Consider the following 23114-nt stretch of genomic DNA (forward strand, 5'->3'; position numbering starts at 1 on the left):
ACAGGAAATACAAATGGTCTTTAAAATTATGAAAAGATGCTCAGTATCAATGAAAATAAAAATACAAATTAAAGCTACATTAAACTATCATTTTTCACCTATCCATTTGGCAAAGTACCTATCTATTTGACAACCATACTGTGATCAGCAGAGTTTGAGGAAACACCCATTGCTGCTGAAATCTAAAACTGGGGCGCCTGGGTGGCTCAGTTGGTTAAGTATCTGCCTTCAACCCAGGTCATGTTCCCGGGGTCCTGGGATCAAGACCCATTGCAGGCTCTCTGCTCAGCATGGAGACTGCTTCTCCCTCACCACCCCCACTCATTCTCTCTGTCTCACTCTCCCTCTCTCAAATAAATAAATAAAATCTTAAAAAAAAAAAGAAAGAAAGAAAGAAAAAAAGAAATATAAGAAAAAAATATATAAGAAAAAAAAAGAAAGAAAAAAAGAAATATAAAACTTTGCAAGCTCGATGAACAGAGTAACCTGGCAATAAATTTCTACCAAATTTAAAATGTTTGTAACTTTTGACACAGCAATTCTACTACTAGAAATGGATCCTACGGATATACTCATAAACATGTTTAAAATGCTATCTGTACAAGGTTATATTCCCTAGAGCCCTGTTCATAATAATAAACAATAGACTAGAAGTCATCCAGGTGCCATTGACATAGCACTGGTTAAATAAATTATAGCATATGTCCACAGTGGAATACTAGGCATCCATTAAAAAAGAATGCAGTATTAATATAGAAGATCTTCCAAGAAATATTATCGCAGTAAAAAAAGGCACAGAACAGTGTATATTGTTACGATCGGGGTTTAAACATACACACACACACACACACACACACACACACACACACACACGCGTCTGGGTGGCTAAGTTCATTAAGCATCTGCCTTCAGCTTAGGTCATGATCCCAGGGTCCTTGGATGGAGCCCAGCCCCTCACAGGCTCCCTGCTCAGCAGGGAGTCTCTTTCTCCCTCTAACCCTTCCCTTGGTTATATTCTCTTGCACTCTCTCTCTCTGTCAAATGTAAATAAAATCTTTAAACACACACAAATAAAACCCTGCAATAATCTAAAGGTTATGTGCCAGTATATTATATATGCCTTGAAATCTCCAAAAGAATACACAAAGAATTGGTAACAATGACTGACTCTAGGAAGAACAACTGGACGGCTGGGAGATGGGAGGAGTGAAACTTGTATTTCTTCACTCTTTCGTACCTTTTTAATCTTATAAACAGTGATTATATCACTTTCCTAAAAACAAGTGTTTTATAAAGAAACAAAAATAAAATATTCATCCCCAACTCCAGATATCTGAAAACTTCTCTGGCGATTCTCACTGTCAAACACACTAGGGAACTACTGAGCTGAACCATCTTAACCCTGTTTCATAATTAAGAATCACAGGGTTAGCAATTAACAAACACCACCATCTCTTCCTCCGTCACATAAATGCATATGCGAAATAAAGTCAGCCTCTTAATTCCATCCCTGTTATTTATTACTTCCTCTTAAAACTAATTCAACCTCACGCCACCTTAAATGGGCATGAAAATCTCTCAAAATGCTCCAAGGATAGTAGCCAGAACCAACAACTATACAAATATATTAACACAGCCTAGTGCCAAAGTTCCTTCCAGGCATCCAGAAGATGAAAATCAGACATAATGGACACTTCAGCAACAGCCCAAAGCTGTGCATCATGTGCCTTGCAAACAAAAACTCACATCATTAAAGACTAAAAAGTCCAATGTCAACAGCCATGGCTTTTGTTTTGTCCCTCATGTGAAAGGTCTCCCCGCCCCCCCGCATCCCCCTTTAAATTACAGGCTAACCCCTCACTTGAGGACTGGTTATTATGTTACAGCCTTATAAGGAACACTAAGCAGTCATTTAGACTGAGATTCTGCTTAAAAGGGAAAATGTCCATAGCTTATGGAGTGGAAGGAAAAAGCAAATTGTAAAACAAAATGTGGGGACATGTTCGTCAATTCTGAAACATAATTAATATGCAGATTTTATATGTAATACGGTAAGATTTGTGTGTGGAAATTATGTGTTCCAAATTAGTGGCTACAGGTAAAAGAGGATGGCAGGGAGGACATTTTACCTATGTATATGTCTGTACTTTATACTATTTTGTATTATTTGAAATTAAATAATCAAGGGGCGCCTGCGTGGTTCATTCAGTTCAGTGGCAGCTTTGCCTAGGATGGTGATCTTGGGGTCCTGGGACTGAGCCCCATGGGGCTCTCTGCTCATCAGGGTTTCTGTTTCTCCCTCTGCCTCTGCCCATTCCCCTGCTCCTGCTCTCTATCTCTCTCAAATAAATAAATAAAATCTTTGAAGGGGGGGGGGAGAAAAGTGGCCCTCTGAGGGGAAAAGAATGACAGAAGTATTTTATATTTATTGATAGTTTTTTAATAAAGTGGCCAGTGGTAAAGAATACCTAAGCAGCTCCACCCGAAAAGGAAAAAAAGAGAGAGAGAGAAAAAGAGAAAGAGAGAAGCCCCCCTTCCAGGCAATGCAAGAACTAGAAGAGTTAGGCTAGAGTCCTACCCTTTTAATACCGGATTCATTTAAACCAACAAAATCATCACTGTGGCTAAGAATTTACCGTGTTAGATTTGATCTCTGCCAAAGAGCATTAAAAGAGGTGATTTGTTGAAATGGCTCTAGGGCTGGCTCTGGCAACGCTGCTCGGAGAGCTCCTGGGGAAGCTGACTCAGCTACCTTAGAGCCGGCGCCTGGTCATGTCCTCCCACAGTCCCGCAGGCGGTGCGCTCTGGCTCCGAGCTAGGCTCACTCGTTCACCGTTCACTGGAGACTAAGGCCGCGGCACGCGCTCCTGGAGTCATGAGAAGTTTCCAGTAGATCTGCTCTGGTGATGTGAGGATCCCAAGCGGCTCAGGGCTGCAGAGGGGAAGAAGGAAAACAAGCTGAGCAGAAGAAAATTCATCAGTGGTGAATGTGCTGGCTGAAGGAAGCGCACACTTGACAAGCCTTTCCACGGGACTGCAAAACGAAGGGCAATTTACAACTGAAGCAAATAAGGAAAGGGGTTGAAAAACAACGACATGCTGTATGTCGAGGTCACCGATCTGCGCTGGTCTTTGAATATTTTCTAAATGACACAAAACTCAGTAAGATCTGCAGTTGGTAAATTTCAAAATCGAGTTCCTTTAAAGCCATATACCATGGACTCCAGCCAATTACAAAAACAAACGAAAAGCAATGGCTTCGCATATACATACTTGGTTAAAAACAAAAGACATTTGAACAGTACACAAGTATAGAACGATAAGTCTCTCTCCAGACCCCACCAGTCCTCCTAGAGACACCCCATTGTACCAAAGGAACCGGTTTCTTGTGTGTCCCACCCAGAAACGATCTGGTTTAGGTCCACTTTCAACCACCATTCTCAGCTGTAGATAGAACTAGTTCAAAGGCTCAGAAACAATGGTGCAGAGGGAGCACCAAACGGAAGGGAAGGGGCTCTAGATAACTGAAAAACAAAAAGCCACCCAAGCTCCCCTTTCCTTTAGGAAGACTTTAAAAACATCAACATTTGCCAAAGGAAGAGGAAATTTTTATTAGAACCAAACTTTTCCATTCAAATAAGTCACACAAAACACTGAAGAATTTACTCCTTTCAAAAAACAGCACTTTTTTTTTAACCTCGAGGAATATTTTGCCAAGAAAACGTTCATGTAAATAAATTTAAATGGAAAACAAACCCAAAATACAACATTCCTCAATAATTATTTGAAAGGAAAATCACAACCCTGATATTAAAGGGAAATGTTTTATAAGTAATATCAAACCTTTCCTTGCTTCAGTTTAAAGTAAGGCTCATAATCAATTTGAAAAGATAGTCTAGACATGTAAAAGGCACACGAAAAATAAGACAATAATTATCCCCCCAAAATAGAAAGGTCAACCAGAAATTTCATATCTGCAGCTATCATTTAGGGAAGTTACAGAGTAAAAATCCATTTCTAGAGTGGACATCCTTAAAAACAAACACATTAACTAAGCAGAAGACACAGCCTCCACTTTCAGAACAAACTGCTAAAATCCTGGTATTTTCTGAGAGGCGGGGGCCAGAGAAATTTGGCGGACTGACACTGAGGTTGCTTTCCCCTGTGCCAAATCTATGTAGGGGGCCATTGCTAAGCTGCCCTGCCTAGGGTTTACCAAGTTATAAGTACTGTCTGGTGGGGGGGGGGGGTGGTTAGAGAGTAAGAAAATAAGGAAACACTGGTGCATATTTCTTTGATTCTTTCAAAAAAAGAATCATCAGAGAAACTGTCAAAGTTTAACTTTTGAATTACAAAGGTGCTTCTATTTCCTTTCCAACTTCCAGCCCTACCTATTACCTTAACTGCATGGAATTCTTTAAGACCGTGCGCTCCCGCCTCTGTTCAGCCTTCTTTAATGATTCTTATATTTTCCAGGTCTTTCCATTCTGACTCCTCTGGCATTTAGATTCTTTATGACTCAACTTGGCACTTAATCCTCTGCCTTGAACTAGGTTTGTCTCAAAACCAATTTAAAATTAGGAAAGAATCACATATTATCCTTCTACTATATTCTTTCTTTCCCAATACCTAATAGATAGGTGGTGCTCAAGAGTTGCTAGATAAAACCTAAGTCTTCAAATTAAACATAATTTAATATTTGTTTTAGAATGCATCAGGTTCTCAAATAACCTGTGGATTGAAGTCAAAACTGTGGTGTATTGTAAGGAGGAACAGGTTGGTAAAAAGGGAGCCAAAGAATCTGGAGCAAATTCCAGGTATTTAACTCTTAAATGTTCTACACAGTACCCATCTCCACACAAATACACTTCATGCCAAGAAGCAAGCTTGGCAGATCCTGAAAGGCAGTCGGAAGCAGTTATGTTCAAAACCCCAAGAATGGTTAATAAAAACAAAAACAAACCAAACCAAAAGAGATGTGCACCAATTAAAATCAGTGCTATAAAATAAGTATCGATGTAGCAAACTCCAGCAACTTGTCACAGAACTTCCACTGAGCCCAGTTTTTTCTAAAACCACAGCCAACTCCTTTGTTTGGTTCACTGAGGTTTAACTATTGGCAGCTAATCACGTTGTGCGAAAATCTGACCCTTTATAAAGGTTAGAGGCACATTCCTCTCCAGTGGTGGAGAGTAAGGAGAAGGAAAGGGGAAAAAGAGAAAAAAAGAAAAGCTCTTATTCCAAGTGTGGGTTTAACATAGCAGTTGTTTTTCTTTAATGCAATTTAAAAGAACATGCATAGTTTCTTAAAAGTTACTGTATTATGATGGGACCTGAGTAACAGGAAAGCATAAAAGGTACTTAAAATCAAACAAGTTCTTGGCAGTCAACAAAGCAGCTAAGCAACAGGAAGAAAAAAAATTCAGGGCAGGTTTTCTCAGCTATTTAATTATAACTGCATCCTTGGCCTCTAGAAATTGTAGCTTCCAAATACTGCAGATTTCAAGATAGCACTCCTTGTGCGGCGATGGATGTTAATTACACTTATTATAGCGATCATTTTACAACAAACACAAATATCCAATCATTGTGTTGCATACCTGAAACTAAGATATTGTTATTTACCAATTATACTTCAATTTTTAAGAAAAAAAATTAAAAGTCATCATCCCATACCTTCCCTGTTTATCCAACCAGCTGCATAACCCAAATAAACCGTGGTGGATCTTGCTGTCAAATTACTCTTAACTGCAATTACTTTAAGAAGCAGCATATGGTTGCAAGAACATGGACTTAGGAAAGAGCCAAACCCAGTTTTCCAACCTACTTAATGTGATCTTCTCCCAAATCACTGAACCTCTGGCAGTTTGTTTTCCTTCCCATGATACAAAGTAAATGCCTTCCATCTTTAACAGTTACTAATAATGCCAGCTATCATTTAGTGAGCCCTTAGTTCCAGAATTTTGCTAACCACACACTTGCATCATCTGATTTAATCCTAGCAGCACAAAAATTGAGATGAAGGTATTAGTTTTCCCATTTGAAAGATAAAACAATGTTAGAGAGGTTAAGTAAAACTGCCCAGGATCACAGTTTTTTTAAAAAGATTTTATTTATGTATGTATGTACTTATTTATTTACTCATTTGAGAGAGAACACAAGCACAGGGAGGAGCAGAGAAAGAGGAGCAGATTCCCTGTCGAGCAGGGAGCCCCCTGTGATGCAGGGCTTGATCCCATGACCCTGAGACCATGATCTGAGCCGAAGGCAGACCCTTAACAGACAGAGCCACACAGGCGCCCCATCACATTTTTGTAACAAGTGGAAAAAACCCAAGAATCAATTCAAGTTTTGCTGACTCCAAAATCTATGTTCTTAATTGCCAATAAGTAAAATTGCATCTTGACAGTTTGTAAGAACTGCACTTAATGTTCATAGTAAATACTCTTAGTCTCCTCTCCTGTTTTCTACTCCTTAGAATAATAGAAGTATGAAAGCACTGTGGTAGGCAAAGCAAAAAGCACACCAACCCCAAACAATAACACAAATCATCTACAAATCACTCGACAAATGTCCTCTCGTTCTGGCTCTAAAATAATATTGCTACCACCAAGCATATAAATGTCGGGTATCACTGAAGAATTACCTATTCCAGACACTTGAATATATAAGAAAGACGGGTATGATCGCTTAGTAATTCTGGAGAAAGGCAATGGGGATATCAGCCGTTCCCAAGATCCCCAGTCTCCCAGTGGAACAAAACTAGGCCACATGCCCGAGACAACTGATAAACTCAGGGGACACTGCAGAGCAGAAAGAACAGGGAAAGCCGCACGAGGCTGAGAAAAAGATAAACTGGCGACTGAATCAGGAAGTAGGGAGGAACGTGGAGGTACAGCAGATCCCCTTCTCCGGGGGCTTCCCAATTCTCCATAGATCTTCATCTTTGGGATTTAGGGATGAGAAATGTGCATTTCCAGGAATTTCTCCAGAAGTACTCTCCCAATTATAGTTCTTCTTAAAATACTTCCAAATATTCTTCAGCCACTATTACAGATATCTTTTTAAAAATGTCACCTAAGTAAGAAATAATGGTATTTACAAAAAACTGTAGCCTGTAACAAATACTCAGATGCTAGAAATGCCAGTGAACATTATTGGGTAGTATTCCAAGAGCTGGCCAAATCCAGCCCGCAGTCTGTTTTGGTAAATAAATGTTTTATTGGAACACAGCCCCACTTGTTCATTTGACGTATAGTCATGGCTGCTTTCATGCTCAAACAGCAGAGCTGATAGTTCTGACAGAGTCCATATGCTTTGCAAAGCCTAAAATATTTGCTATCTGGCCCTTCAGAGAAAAAGTTGCTTGACCCCCGCAATGACCTGCAGTTTGAATCTATGCAGAAAGTTAACAGCATTGCACAGCATCACATGTTGAAATGGCCATTTTAAAGACTTCTGCTTCAGAAACGTATTTTTTGGAATACCACGCACAGGATTTGTATACAATATGCTATGTATATAAACTTATTTTATTTGCAAGGATGACTCACCAGTAGCAGCAGACAGGGCCACAAACACATATTTATAACCTAGCAACAGCTACACGCAATCACGACCGATTCTCTCCTCTGGGCTCCGGCCCTGTCCTGGCTCTGGGAAACGTCAATCTTATGCTTCCCTCCGCAGGCTCGCGTTCAACTTGACATCAGCGGATTCCTTCGATCTACCACTGCCTCTATGTTCATTGTTTAATTCTCGCAGGAGAATTGCCACACTTCTTCCCATCTACCTGATTTCTTAGCTGACTGTTTTGGGCCATCTGGAAAGACACAAACTTCCCAAGAAATCCTGGGAAGGAACTCTGCCATGGAAATAACGATTCTCTTCAGGTGTACGGAGACTAAGTGGAGATCGAACCCCCTACACTGGTAAGGGACAGAAGAAAAAGAGTTGAGCGCAGGAGGCAGAAGGAGGAAAAACAAAGTTCAGGATGTTTTAAGGAAAAGACTAAGGTCTGTCCCAATGCCTAGAGAGAAGAGCAACCTAAGTGGAGATAAGAAGCTGAACCTAAGAAGATGAAATTTCCTCATGCTGTGGCCCCAGTGATAGATTTAAGGCCCAAATATCACAGCATCTTTCTCCTTCTAGAATTTCAGTTATAATTTGGCTGAGATGAAAGATATTCACTGTGAATTATGACAGGAGTAAGTGTCATTAAGCACCAAACTATTCTGAAGATAACCTGCTTACAGTTCATAATCTCAAACACCCTCATCTAAAATGGCTGGGCGGGGGTCCACCAAAATCCCATTTACCCATCTGTGCAACCAAAGATGCATTTATTTGTGCCCGAAGTACAAAGCATAAGAACCAAGGGTGAAACACGAGGGAACAAAGGCATTGGGATATAGCAGCACCAAACGGATCCCAGGCTTGAATCAGAGAGTCCCAGGCTGAATCCCAGCCCTGCCAATCATGTAATCTTGGGCCAACTGTCTGGGCCTCAGTCTCTCCAGGCAAAATGGGCATCATGACTTCCTCACAGAGTTGCCACATGTGACGTCCACGGCCTACAGGGGGTTCTAATGAATGGTAGCTATTATTGTAAACACAGAATTTAAGAAGCAGGTATAAGAAGAAGAGAAGAGAGTGACAGAGAGAGAGAATCACAAGGGTTGACATTACGTTGAATCATTTGAAAATGCTGTCATTTGACCATTTTGCCTCATAAAAATAAGCAATTTTTAAATATATATTATAAAGGGCTCTGTAGGGAAGCCTGAAAGGAGACAGCATGAAAGACTAATACCCCATCCTCATTCCCCAACTGGTGGCAGCTCAGAAGAAATCCAGACACCAGATGGGAAGGCTGCAGACTAAAATAGAATACCCCTTAGTCAACTCCTCACTAGAGAGGAGGTGTGACTTCAGGGAAGAGCAGATTCAACAAAAGACAGACAGACACACACACCTCACTCCTAGGTAGCCCACGTAACTTGCTCCTTCTCTCTTTCCTTTTCCGTTCCTGTCCTGTCCTTTCTTTTTGTTATTTCTGTCCCTAAGTGAAGCCCCACGGTGTCTTGTTAACCAGCTGGGGAAAGAAATAGCATTTCTGCTCCGCTGATGTTACCAATTGCCCAGCAAGCCTTCGGTAGGCCTTGCAGCACAGCTGGCAGCTCGTAAAGAAATCCAGTGGGTCTGGGGTTGTCTGGCTGGCTCAGTCAGTTAAATGCCCAACTCTTGATCTTGGCTCAGTTCTTGATCTCACAGTCACAAAATCGAGCCCCATGCTGGGAACGGAGCCTACATTAAAAAAAAGAAAGAAAAAGAAAAGAAGGGAGGAAGAAGGAAGGAAAGGGAAAAGAAATCCAGTGGATCCACTGCATTTTCCCTGTGATTTTTCTGTCTTCCCTTCATACTGTAGATGTTAATTTTTTCAAGTCCTCTTAGCCCTCCCCCAAGCTAATGGGTCTGTGGTTGATTCATGGCGTCATGTCAGTTCCTAGATGCGATCTGAGTTTCAAGACACCCCACTAGCCCAAACCCAACTAGCTCCATCCCAGCTCTCACTCCCAGAAAGGTTCTAAGTGAGAAATTAGAACACCTTGTGTCCCGAGGGATGAATTACAGGTACAAGGAAGAATGGAGGAACATGTCATTTCTTCCCTCCTCCCAACCCATACTCTCAAAACAGAAGTAGACTTCCCTAATTAGATTGCTCTTCTCTGTTGGGTCAGCTTTCACAAACGTAAATCCAATTTCGGCAGCACCGCCGCAATCCCCATTACCGTGTTTCCTCTGTTGTCTCAGAGTAATGTGGCAATCCTTGATGATTACCCTCACACACAAAACTATGGAGGCTTTCATCAGCTGATGATCTCAAAGCATTTTTACAAGAGTTCGCAGGGATGCCTCCCACGTGGGCCAGAACCAGACTTTCTGGTTTTCTGATGGGGTGTCTGGCGTTTTGTTTCTCCTAAGCTTTACTCTAGAGTTCCTGTGTTTATATCCTCACTAGATAGACATTAGCAAAGCTTCAACAGGGAAGCTTCTTGGAAGTAGGGGCTCTGTGTATCCAATATCCTGCTGTAACCTCCATAACCTAGTCTAGCATCACACCAGATCTACTTAAATATTTGTGGAATGAATGAAGCTTAAAATTATAGAAACATCCAAAGCATTAATAATTTCAACGTCACAAACTTGGTAACCTAAAGCTTCTCTATCATTAAATGGCTAAGCCTCTACCCTAGACTTAAATTTCAAAACAGTGCAAAATGTACTAAAAACTCTTACTTGAGTGGAACAGGCTAACATAAAGGAACATATTTATAAATTGTAGAAAAAATTCTATTTCATAAAAGCAGTTCTCACTTTAGAATGGTAGTAAGTTTTCTTAATACATTTACTAACAAAACATCTCCAAAATGAGGTTAAGTTTTTCAAAATTGTATCTATAGAAATTTCCGGAAACACTGATAGGACTCCTGCAAAACAGGAGAAGAGAGAACTAAAGCTTTTAAAAACCATTCTTCCAATCTCTTCTTGAAAATATTTATGTCATCTACCAACCTAAATAAAATTTTCACCAGATCCCTCTCCCTAATTAAGGTTCACTAAGAATAAACTGAATAAAAGGCAATCAACATTATTTTTCTAATTGTTTGGCCTAATGTATTATTTGCCCACAGGCACATAGACATTTCCAAGTCTAGGCCAGGAAACTGCTTGCCCCCCCATGAGGAGAGAACAAGGTAACAAACAAACAAACAAACAAAAAAAACCCAGTAAAATTAAAAAAAAAAAAAACAATTAAAATAAAAGTGGACAATATTTTTATGGCTTTCTTTTCTTATTGTTACTGTCTTGTGTGCATGTGTATATATTACATATCCGTAATTATGTCAGACGAGCCATACATTTTATAAGTAGTTACCAGTCCTGCAATGAGTTATCTGAAAAAGTAACCTGCGACTTCTTAAAGAGAAAAACAGGCTCTTACTCATCTTTAAGTTTTATAATAATTGGGGGAGCATCCCTTCCTTACTAATCAACAAATACTTGCTGACTGATGAACAACAGTGAGATTAACTTAAGATTAAAGTCAAGAATCCGGGTGACTGGGTATACCGGAAATTGAGCAGCCTTGAACATTACAGTTCTTCCAACTTTGCTCCATCATGTTGATGGGAGGACTGTAGGGAGTTATCAAAGTATGGTGGAGAAAACACCAACATGAGGAGCTAGATGTGTCCCTACACCACCAGTTGTGTGACACGGGGAAGTCTCTTATCTTCTCTGGCATCCATGTTTCCTAATTATAAATTTAGAGTGGCGGCCCAAGTTGCTAAGTTTCCCTCCAGCTCAAAAATTCTGTTTAGATATTTCTTTTACAATCACTAGATGGATTCCTCAAGAATTATGCCAACAAGAAAGGGTATGTCTTTAATTAAAAATGGTTTTCCAGTCTACTCCTGTACCAAGATGGCATACAACCTACTCATTTTTTAAAAAGGGTTAAAATAACACTTTTCATTTAATTCAGCCATTGAGTTCCTAACTCATAGAGGTCTGCTTTTAATTTAATTTGTTTACCAATAATCTGTTTGCCAGCTAAAGGATAATTGAGTAAGAAACAGCACAAAAAGAAGTAGAACAGTGTTGGGGGGAGGGGAGGAGGTCATTCAAGAACAGTCTCTCAAGGGGCATGAGAAAATGCCCAGTTCCCAAGACAAAAAATCTAGATTAACAAAACTAAAGTCATAGGGCACCTGGGTGGCTCAGTAAGTTAAAGCCTCTGGCTTCAGCTCAGGTCATGATCCCAGGGCCCTGGTATCGAGCCCCACATCAGGTTCTCTGCTCAGCAGGGAGCCTGCATCCTCTTCTTTCTCTCTCTGCCTGCCTCTCTGCCTACTTGTGATCTCTGTCTGTCAAATAAATAAATAAAATCTTAAAAAAAAAAAAAAAAAAAAAAAAAAAACCTAAAGTCAGCATGTCCACCTCAGTCACCACCCCAAATCTGCCAGTCTTCCTTTATGTCCAATCTCATGTAATGGAACCACCAGTGAACCTTGATGACAAAGTTGGAAACCAAGGGGTTCACCTTACAAACCCCATCACTGCCTTTGTTTCAGCTCGTATGGTCTCCCATCTGCAATATTTCCAACTGACTCCTTGGTGAGCTCCTCCAGGTACCTGCCAACAGTGCAGTCAACACCTACTGAGCCTCTCCTCTGCTTAACCATCAATAGCTCCCCTCAGCATGAGCAGATTCCTGATCTCCATGACCAGGCCTAAGATCTCTCCAACCCCATCCAATTATCACCCTACAGGTGCTCTGACCCTAACTGCACCATACAGCACCCTGAAGACACCACAATCTTATTCACCTCCTGCCTTTACCCTTGTCCCCCCAAGATGTCTTCTTCCCTCTGTCAAGTCCCTACGCTTCAAGGTCAGCTCACAAATCACTCCCTCATAGAGGCCTTCCCTACCCCCATGCCTGCACCCTGTCTGGGGTACACGAACCTCATCTGTTGTTCCCAAACTTAATGACCATGGCACCTAAAAGGTACTTTTTTTTTTTTTAAACTTCACTGCCTAGTGAGTCTGTGATTCCTTGAAGATAAGGGAGTATTTTTTCATCTCTGAAACATCAGGGACACTCTTATAAATAATAGGTCCTTAATAAATCTTGATAGATGAATGGGTGAGCCCTGATAATGGATTCAAAACATAAGTGGGATTCTCCAAAGGAAATATGAACAATAAAAATTGAGAAATAATTATGCTAATGGGGGGAAAAAAACGGAGGTAGGCCTACCAGCATCCACTTTTAGTGTTGTCATGGTTTTTAATTCAAGGCAAAAAAAAAAAAAAAAAAAAAAGAAAGAAAGAAAAAAATCCCCAAATTCTAAATTATAGAAACTAAGAGAGAACTAAAGTGTTTCTTATTTCACACAAAAAGACAATGTGTAAACTAAATGTATACACTAAACCATAGTTTCCTACTGACTTGCATATATATACAGGGAAGTACTCCCTACTCTAGTACTTTAGAACATAATCTTTTTCTAAATTATATATATAGAAAAGTAACTTGAGAACAGCAGTTGAATACCACGCTAACACTGTAATATTACTGGAAACTAAGATGCTGTCAGTAAAATGTAAGAAGGAAGATGCCTCATCTTATAAGAAAAACGTTCTTTTTTTTTTTCCCAGGAAATTATTCCCAAGACAGTCCCCTTAGAGCCAGGCCCCCGTACAGTTCTCAAGGCTGGGCTCTCACTCCCTGGCCTCCTTCCAGATGTCTTCAGTCAAGGTGCTGGGGCCAGAGTGGGCAAAGGATGAGTCCTTCTCACCATGACCATGCTATCTTCTTAACAGTTATTCCCTGCCCCACCACCCATTTTCCCAGCCCCAACCTTTTTATACCACATAGCAGGAAGAGAAGAACACATACATCAATTGTTACAAAATGTAACTGAGCTTAATGTAATAAACATAAAGAAGGTAACAGAAAGGAGGAAAGAGCCAAAGCTGAATATTAAGGAAAGGAAAAGGAAGATCCACGGAATAAACGTGCCTATAAGTAGTACTCACTGGCTGGGATCACTTTAAGTTTACACATGAAATTGCTTAATGCATGAGTCATTTTAAATCATGACTGTATTGATTCACTGAGTATGTTCAAGCAAACCTGCAATGAAGTTGACCTAGAGTCTGGAGATGCAGATGATTCTCCAATCAAAAGAATGGGGGCGACAGATATATTTTAGAAAAACCAAAGACATAAATAAGTATGTGTTTGGAAATAACATTTTTAAGGGTTTTTTTAAATTTATTTATTCATTTCAGAGAGAGGGAGCGCACGTGCTCGAGGAAGAGCAGGAGTGTGGCGGAGGGTCCGAGGCAGACAGAGAAGCAGACTCTTCCTAAGCAGGGAGCCCCACGCAGGGCTCAGGGCTCGATCCCAGGGCTGGGTCATGACCCAGCACGAAGGCAGATGCTTAACCAACTGAACCACCCAGATGCCCCTGCAAAAACACTTATACCCTGTCATTTTCTTATTGCAAATGGGCAGAAGAATGTGGGATAATTTATAAAAATTGGGCATGGTTTAAAAAAAAAAATGGGTTTAGAATTTACTGTTTTGAAGGCTTCTGTGACGCAGTCAACAAAAACTGATGCCCGACTTGGGGAACTGGTCCAGGAGCTCGGCTTCTGTCCTCACCCAGTGCATGGGATGAATGAGAGGCCGACCTTCAGCTTCTACTTTAATGCTCTTAGCTCTAACATTAGTCTTACATGCTGATGGTTTCTTTTTGGGGTGATGAAGTGGCCTAACGTTGTATAAGTGACAGCTGCACAATGCTGTGGCTTTACTCAAAGCCACTGAACTACACACCACGAAAGGGGGCATGTTACAGTACATGAACTAACTCGAGAAAATAGTCTTGAAAAGAAAAATCAGTCTGAAAGCTCGTCGGCCTTTTCCTTTACAGCTTCAGACCCTGAGTGTATGCTCTGCTGGTAATTACACAGACATACTGGGTCTCCCACCTCATTCTTATTGAAAGAGCTGAAGCTTTGGAATCACACCGTTCAGTCTGGGAACTGAACCTAGGTCTGTCATTTCCTAGGCTCTGGAATCTTGAGCATGCTACCATCTGAGCCCCCGTCCCCACCTACCTCTCAGATGAGCAGAACGAGTCTGCTCAGACTGATGGTAAACAGCAAAAAATTTAAATGGAAGGGCCTCTCAGATGGGACATGCCAGCTGGTGGGAGAAAACCAAAAGGAAGATGCGGAAGCAGAAGGATGGGGCAAGTGAGGATTAGGGACCGAGGCCAGCACACCTAGAATCAGGGCAAACCTCTCTGGAACCCTCTTTTGGGTTCCAACAATGCTTTGAGGTCAGAGTGATGTGAGTAGGCCTGCTCCCAGAAGCCTGTACAATTAGCAAACTACATTATCTATGACCCCTAAATTTCTGGATTCTTTCCCCAAGTCATTTTATATGAGTAACCACAAAACAGAGACATTTTCTATACTTTTAATCACCTCAAGAGTCATTAAGCATTCAGTCCACTAATGGAATTACAGCCTCTCGACTTGGACTGCTATTAATTAGAACACATAGTTTTGCACCAGGATTCATTTTTTATGGATTAATTCTATATAATAAAACATGCCTGAAGTTGATTGTGTTAGCAGACTTTTCATCACAAGCCTCAAGATTCCACACCTGTGATTTAATTTACATCAGCACAAGTTGAAACATCAGCTTTTCGATCATTTGTGATATTGCAACTCTTAAGAAACAACCTACCTGACAATGAATCCGAACAATCTGTATTTACCATCAATAACCCAAATTCCCAGCTGGGCTAGAATAATTCTTCATAGTGGTTTTAAGAACACCATTCTCACTTTAAAAAAAAATGTGCTCTAGTTGATCAAGTAACTGACCCCTTCAATATTATGTACTGTATATGTGTGTATTTATGTATGTGTATATCTATACACACACACACACACTTAAAAATTTATCAACTTCATGCCATACAGGTTTCTACCCTGGAAAAACAATTCAAGAAGAGCTAAAAAGACTAGCGAGTTGTCAGCTCTGCCCTCCCCTAGGTAGAAGCTACACTAGAGCCAACTCAATTCCCACAGTCAAAGATCCTTGAGAGACCAACAGGTTAACAAAGGAGCCTTCCTCCTCTGCACATGAAAGCACCCGAGGATGGCTCTCTGGTGGAACTGGAGAGTGAGCTGAATATCACCAAGCTGGGATTCTTTCAATGAGACGTAAGGACCCCGTAAGCACAATACAGGATTAAAAAGAAATAAAACATGAGCCACTGCCTCTGTTTACCATTCGCACTGTCAACAATTCTGAGAAAAATCCTGCTGAGTTTCAGGTCACTAAACCCTCATCTATTTTATAAATATTTATCTCCCTGATTTTGCTTTCTTACTTTTTTAGATCCCAGAGGGAAATGATCATGTTCTCTAAGTTTCAGGATGGCTAATTTTCTAAAATTGGCAGGAAGGAAAAGGCTAGCTTTGGCTAGCTCTAATTTTGAACGCATTAGGTCTTGAGGTAGGGAACTCTTAGGTAATTTTTTTTTTTTTTTTTAACAAACTGTTAGTTGTTTCGTGAGCCGCATTTTTGTTGTTTCTACCAGCATTGTGGTGCAGTCCGGTTTATTTTAAGACAACACACTCTAGCATAAATTCCACTGAGTCTCCCAGAACTTACAACCAAATTTAGACTGATTTAATACAACCCCGAGGTGTCCTTCCATCTTACTTGACTTTGGACATATGAAGAGTAGGTCAAATACATGTTTAAAAGCTATTTTAAATATAATCTTGTATGACCTTTCCTAGCACACACATGCACACACACACACACACACACACACACACACAATGCTTTCATTTCTCCTTTAGGGTTATACTCAATTCCTAATGCCTTTGGCAAAGACAAGATCCAATATGTAAGGTAATTAAGGGAAAAAAAGGCAAATAAATATGAATATTCCTCAGAAGTAATATGCCAAGTGTGGGAAAGGCTTTCGAAACTTCTTATATGAATATGCTCTCTCTCAAGGGAGAATGGTTCCCAACTATATGGTTATTTTGTACATCAAACATCAAGCATGGTAAGAAAACCAAATATTTCACACCCACGTCCGTCATTTCTCAAATACAGAATGATTTATGGATACATATTGTATGACTATATATTTAATCCATATATATTAAAAATGCAACTACAACCTTTAATGCAGGCCCTAATTATGTCTCCTAGGAAATTACCAGCATGACACACCCTATCCCCGCCATATCGTCTTCCTCCCGTAAATGTAGCTAAAACTCAGAACCGAGTCCAGACAGCCTAAGTTAGAACCCAGGCCCAGCAAATTCACTATCTTTCCAGCCTTGGAGGCATAACTTAATGGGCCTCATTTCCCTGAGCTGCAGAATTAAGATTTAAAAAAAAAAAAAAAAAGTTGCGCCTGCCTCACAGAGTTATTATAAGGGTTAAGACTGAATATACGTAAAGCACTCAGAACACGAACCTGACATAGATGCACCATGGAAGGGTAAGCCATTACTGCTGGCGCTGGTGTTCTACTACAACCATCATCTTAACTGGTGTGGGACTCATTTCCTTCCTTTTCTTAATAGTTCTTTCCTTTTAACAACTGAAAACTAGTTACTTTGGCTTGTCTTTGAATTCCATTCTTTTCTCACTCTGGAAGACATCACAGAAGGGGAGTGTGGTGCTGAATCAGCTCTAAAGTATGTCAAAACTTCTGTACCTCAATAATAAATAATAAATGACTTGTGATACTCACAACAGACGGACGTCTAGCTCTGCCCCATGGCAGAACTAAAAGCCAATGTGCAGGGATCCCTTAACCAGCAGGGTTTATTGACAGACTCAAGGGAAAACTTCACACTGATACCAACTTTGCAGATTCCATCCTTCAAGGGTTATCTAGGAGCAGAAAACTGAATGCAAGTCACCACCAACCAACCAGCCAATGATACCTCTAATTTAATATACGGCGCTATTCTTTGTCAGTAAGGATGCATCTAGGAATACCTATCAAAAACACGACGGAGCCATTTATGCTATAAATTCTAAAAATGAAAACTAAAGAGTCACATCTGGAACTCACCCAAGTCCTTTAAAGATGTAAAATTAACACAGTGCTGGTCTGACATTTAGAAAAAGACAAGGTGGCATGATAGTGTAAACATGCCATGTTCAAGGCCATTCTTTACCTCATATCAATCACTGAGGAATCCTATTTCCTCCGAAGAGTATCTCCAGTTTGCCATCTAAATAAAAATTGTACTAGGAAGGGTCACATACTTTTTTAAAAAATGCCTATCATAAAGGTTTTATATAAAACAGTTTGCTCACAAACCTTCCTTTGCCATCTTGAGTCATAACAGAGAAAAGACCATGCTTGAGATAGCATGACCACCGGCCCCTTGGTGTGGCCTGGAAGTGGCTGGGGAGGGAGACATCTGCAGCCAGGATCCTTGAGACCTATAATCCACATGGAGTTTCCAAACGGGAACCACAGGTTACTCCTAAAATCAGATCTGCCTCTCCCAGCCCTGGCATAGTGCCTGACACAGGGCAGCACTCAAGGGAGTGTGACTGTCTCTCCTCTGCCACAGAGCCTTCCGGGTCCCCCCAGCCCCCGCATCACCATCACCAGCATTCTGGCGCGTCTGGCGGGTCTCGATAGAGAACTCCCTACACTCGAGTATCTATTGCCTCTGCGTCACACACCAGAAATCAAAAAGTCAAAGTAACTTGGAATATAAAGTCACAGGAAACCGAGACTGTACTAGGTCATCGGATCACCTCTCTTTTGAATTTCTAGAACTACTTTTCTACACCACTCAAATAGCATTTCTTTCCTTCCCTTCTCTGGCGACCGTCTGGGCTTACGGGACCTCGAGCCTTGAGCTAGTAAGTTCCTAAAGTGAGGTCTCCTGCAGCGTCACCTGCCTGGCTGGCCCAGGGACGTGGGAGAGGCTTTACTCAGAGAATGGGCTCAGAAAGCACACAGAATGAACGCGACTAAACCAAGCCTCTGCTGCTCTCCAAAATGAGATATGTTGGGGTGGGGGGGGTAATTTTTTTGCCACTAATTTTAAGCATGGACATGCAAAGCTGTTTGGGGGGAAACTACAGCATTACCTCAGTGACAAGTGACTACTCTCCTGGCTTCTCAGCAGAACTATCAAACTTTAAGGCTCGTAACCCTTGGATACACTTTATATAAATTAACAATTTCTCTTGTCAAAAACTCAAACTAACCCAGACAAACAGGCTTGGAAACTACCAGCCAACTTCATTCTGTGAGTAACCATTAAGTTTTAATCAGATGTGGTTCAATTTCTGCAACAGCGAGCATTAAGAAGGGCTCATCAAGGAAAATGGGCAAAAGTGGGGGCAGGAGGAGGAGGAGGTGGGAGGAGGAGGAGGAGGAGAACAAAAGAACCGCCCCTGAAGCCAGTCATGTAACACAGACTCTTGACGGAATACTTCTGCCCCTCTTTGCAGCTGTTGTCTCCTGCAGTTGGCACGAAGCACTGCCAGTCTGGGACCGGCTTCCAGTGAGGACAGCATTGTTTCACTGGCTACTTAGGCAGTGCACACACCATTAATGGAGTTTTTATCTCTCCATTTTCCTGTCAGTACAGAACCAGCCAGTCTGACTCTGTTATTATCATTAAGAAAGCTTTTTCCTCCCCCCTCCCCACACACATCTTTAATCCAAACAACATCTGGGAACTTCAGCCTCTATCATATAAAAGGGAAACAGATTTAGAGGTAGGGGGGTGGGGGGGGGAGGGAGACAGTTCCATCCACACTGAACAACCACCAAATTCCGACAGCCAAACTGATCTAGAGCCACTCAATAGCTCTAAAATGCTGGCTTCAAAAAGGCAAGCTATTTCCTACTGTATTGCTTTAAACCTCCTCTGGACCTTTGCTATATGAAAATAATACCATTTTTATATGTAGCTTTTCTTATTAAAAAAAAAGGGGGGGGTGGAAATCCACTACTGCTTTCTTAGGTAGCAAGTTCCATTGTAAAATCAGAGTCAAGAATACTATTTACAAGATGATTTTTTAGAAGAATGTATTTTTTTTTCCAAAAAGGAAAAAAATAAAGACCCATTACAACACCTAACAAGCAATATATCTCCAGTGTACAAACTAATAGGAATAAAAAATAGCGCCATTAAACCCAGAAAATATGTCCTCCTGTAACAGACAGCTGTCTCCTCTGTAGTTTAAATGTGCTTTTTGCTTAGATCACTCCATGAGTCATGGAATCAATACAGGAAAACGCACAGAGCCAGCCACACTGCTGATTTCCACGGCAGAGCAGGTTCAAGCCACACAGTTCCTCTGTCCCGTCTCTGTCTCCAACACATGCACAGGGTGGGGGTGGGGGGGTAATGTAGTGGGGGATGTACACCCACTTTCTACTTCATGCTTGAACCTGCCTCACAGGGTCCTCACTGCCGGTCTTTTCATCAAATTCCTTCTCTACCAGTAGAAACTAAAAGTTACAGACCTCACATATGCAGTTGTCAAGCAATCCCTTATGCTCTGCACCCCTGTCCTTTCCGAGTTTTCTAGAAAGCACCAATAACAGCCATACTTAGGCACTTGAGTTAGACGGGATTTACTTCCCCAGAAAAGCTCACCAAAGCGACACAATCTGTTCTGACACAATCAGAACCGAACATTTCAGAAAAGCCAAAATCGGAGTCAGCAATGGTTAATAGTTTATTTTTAATTTATCTTTTCGTTCCCTTCAGCAAAAATCGGGGGAAATCACTAACTGTCCGCACCGCGGGCTCCTGCCCCCCGGAAGCTCTACCTTCCAGCCGCTGGCAGTCCGTTGTTAATGACGGTCTCAGTAACCTGATCCTCCCCCAGTGGGAGACTTGAGTAAGCACTGGCCTCTCTCTGCTCTCGCCTTTCCATTGTCCCACCCCGCAGGGCCAGCTGTTTCTGACAGCCAAATTGCTGCGTGCTAAGCAATGAATGCTGTCAGAGAAGGAATTTTCATTTCTATAATGCATAGGCCTCCGTGGACAAATTATCCAGCTTATGGTGCTGGCTGCAGGATACTGCTCCAGGCTTGAAGTGCTGCCAAAATGCAGCCTTTCCTCCCCTCTCCCCAGCCCCTGGCTGACGAGACAGTCACTTGAAATGAATCTGAATGGCCAGAGAGAACAGAACACGTGCTTTCAGGGACAAACAAAACATATGTCAAGAATGGCTGTCCAGCTACAATCTTTGATATAATGGCATACGGTGCAAGCTAATTGAGCTACTGTCACACCACAGAGCTACCTAGCATGGCATCCATTAAGACCTACCGTAATTTGATACCCTGCAGTGTGCATCCCTGGGGCATTAGCAAAATCACTGGCCCTCTGCTTCCAAGGGACACCAGACTTACCTGAAAACACACCATGAACTTACTGCTTCCTGAAAACCAAGGTGGTAACCACCAAGCAACAATCCAGGAGGTCCCAAAACACTACTCCTTGATGGTTAATTAAGGCTCCTGATACGTGATTTAAAGAATTACTCTGTAGGAACTGTTTGCCTCTCCAACGCCACCCCCATTCCCAGCAACAACCCCTGACTTGGGTTGGGGCTATGCCCCTTCCTTTCCAGAGTGAATGTTAGGGGAAGAGGAACTAGTCCAATCAACACACAGCATTCCACTGTGGGGTGGGATGTGACCTTGGCTAGTCCAATCAGAGTGACTCTTGGGATTTTGCTGGAACTGGAGAAAAGAAAGTTTGATCTTCTCATTTTACTCAAATCTGGGAGAATATGCCATAGCCATTTTACTATCACGAAGGAAGAACGCGACTGAGATTGAAGTGGCAAAGAAAGATGAATTGGGGGAAAACAACAGGGTCCCAGAGACATCCCCTTGAGTCCTGGGTCAACCCAGATCTAAAACATGCCCTACTCTAGACTCCCCAGTATAGTAACCATCAGATTCTCATCTTACTGAGGCCAGTCTGGGTTTTCTGTCACTTGCAAATGCAAATTAACAGATGAACCATCATTCCATCCTAAGAACACCCACCAGTTAACACAAACACATATGTTATACCTTACCATGTAAGTAAGAAAAAGGTTTTGTATTTTTGGTTGTTTCCTGTGAGAACTTCACTCTTTCACTTGTCTCTTCTAGTTCTCATACCCTAACGGGAGTTAAAATACACAAAGCATCACCAGATTTTGCCCCTTCTGCAATGTGTCTGAATCTCCAACCACAGAGGAGGAAGCCAAAAATTCATGACCTGCATTTTCTTTTGGTGTCATAGATCTTAACCCAGCCCGTGCAGCAGAGAGAAAGTGGACTCTGGTTAGCAAGTGGTCCATCAGCAATGTGTCAATGAAGCCAACGGAGAGGAAGGCCAGGAAATCATCATAACCCTGACCAGGGGAGGGAGGGGGACACCTGCTCTTCTGTTAGGGGTTCGGGTCGGCCAAAGCACAAGCACCTGCAGTCTGCAAGCCGCCAAGGCCATCACGCGCCCCACATCCTGCAGCCGCCCTCTTTATCATTAACTACTGTCTGGCCAACAAGGGCAGGGCTCAGTTCAAGAACACCGGGAACTTTAAGGCAGGAGGCATATCCAGAACCATGGTGGGCTCACAGCCACACGCTACAACTATAAATATCCTTCTGGCCACCAGCCCAATAACAACCACAATGCCTGCTCTCTGGCTGGTAACAGAACTGCAGGTCTCTTCCCCCCCCAAGAAATTCAGCACAACCGGGGATGGCAAAAACCGGGAAGTGTGCGCATCGGCTTACTCAATCCCCAGGCAAGCCTCGTTTCCCACCCTCCTCTCATCCGTACCTGGCCTCTGAGCCCCAAAGACCAAAATGAGGAGACTTCAAAGTTGAAACTCATAGGAATAAAATCGCAGTTTGATGCTTAAGAAACACTGGAGGACACAGGGTCCACATTTCGAAAGAAGGGAGAGAGGGAGGAAGGGAATGAGATCAACCCACTCTCAATGCCTCTGCATCATGACGATCACTATTAGGTTTGGATCCCAGGCCCAGAGAGTCGTTCTTTTACTGGAAGAAATGAGGGAGCAGGGTGCCCTGACTCCTCATCCGCAGGGAGCAGAAAGCAGTACAGGAAGCCCACGAAAACTGCTTAGACAGGGAAATCATGTAAATAAATGACACACTTGTTTAGCTGCCTCTCAAGGACAACTTAAAAAAAAAAAAATCTCAAGACGGACTTCAGCTCCGTGGTTGAAGATCCACCTTAAACCTGAAGCAGAGTTCTCTTTGGTACTTTAGGAGGGTCATTCTAGGGAAATACCTTGTGTCACACCCACTGCAGAAACACAGAAGCCACAATGACCCCAAACACAGAGGAAGACCCTGGATAAGATCTTTTATACCATTTCCTCTCCAGCACCTGGCACAACAGAGTACCATGCCCCCAGCATGGATGGATCTCTCTTCCAAACAACTTCCTGACCGTTAGGAAAGCCC

The 23114-nt window shown here is 41.9% G+C and overlaps 1 protein-coding gene across 2 annotated transcripts in view; it reads right to left on the reverse strand.

Moving 5' to 3' along the window:
- Positions 1 to 23114, reverse strand: part of ACVR1 (activin A receptor type 1) — a 127261-nt gene that overhangs the window by 73286 nt on the left and 30861 nt on the right. Inside the window, exon 2 of one of the 2 annotated variants that reach the window (XM_032355640.1) lies at positions 2753 to 2932. The gene's annotated coding sequence lies outside the window, so the exon portion shown is untranslated. Of the gene's footprint in view, positions 1 to 2636; positions 2933 to 23114 lie in introns of both variants that reach the window. The other variant, XM_032355639.1, reaches the window with a different exon arrangement.

Source organism: Mustela erminea, chromosome 8, assembly GCF_009829155.1.
Source record: "Mustela erminea isolate mMusErm1 chromosome 8, mMusErm1.Pri, whole genome shotgun sequence".
In the NCBI taxonomy this organism is placed as follows: Eukaryota; Metazoa; Chordata; class Mammalia; order Carnivora; family Mustelidae; genus Mustela; species Mustela erminea.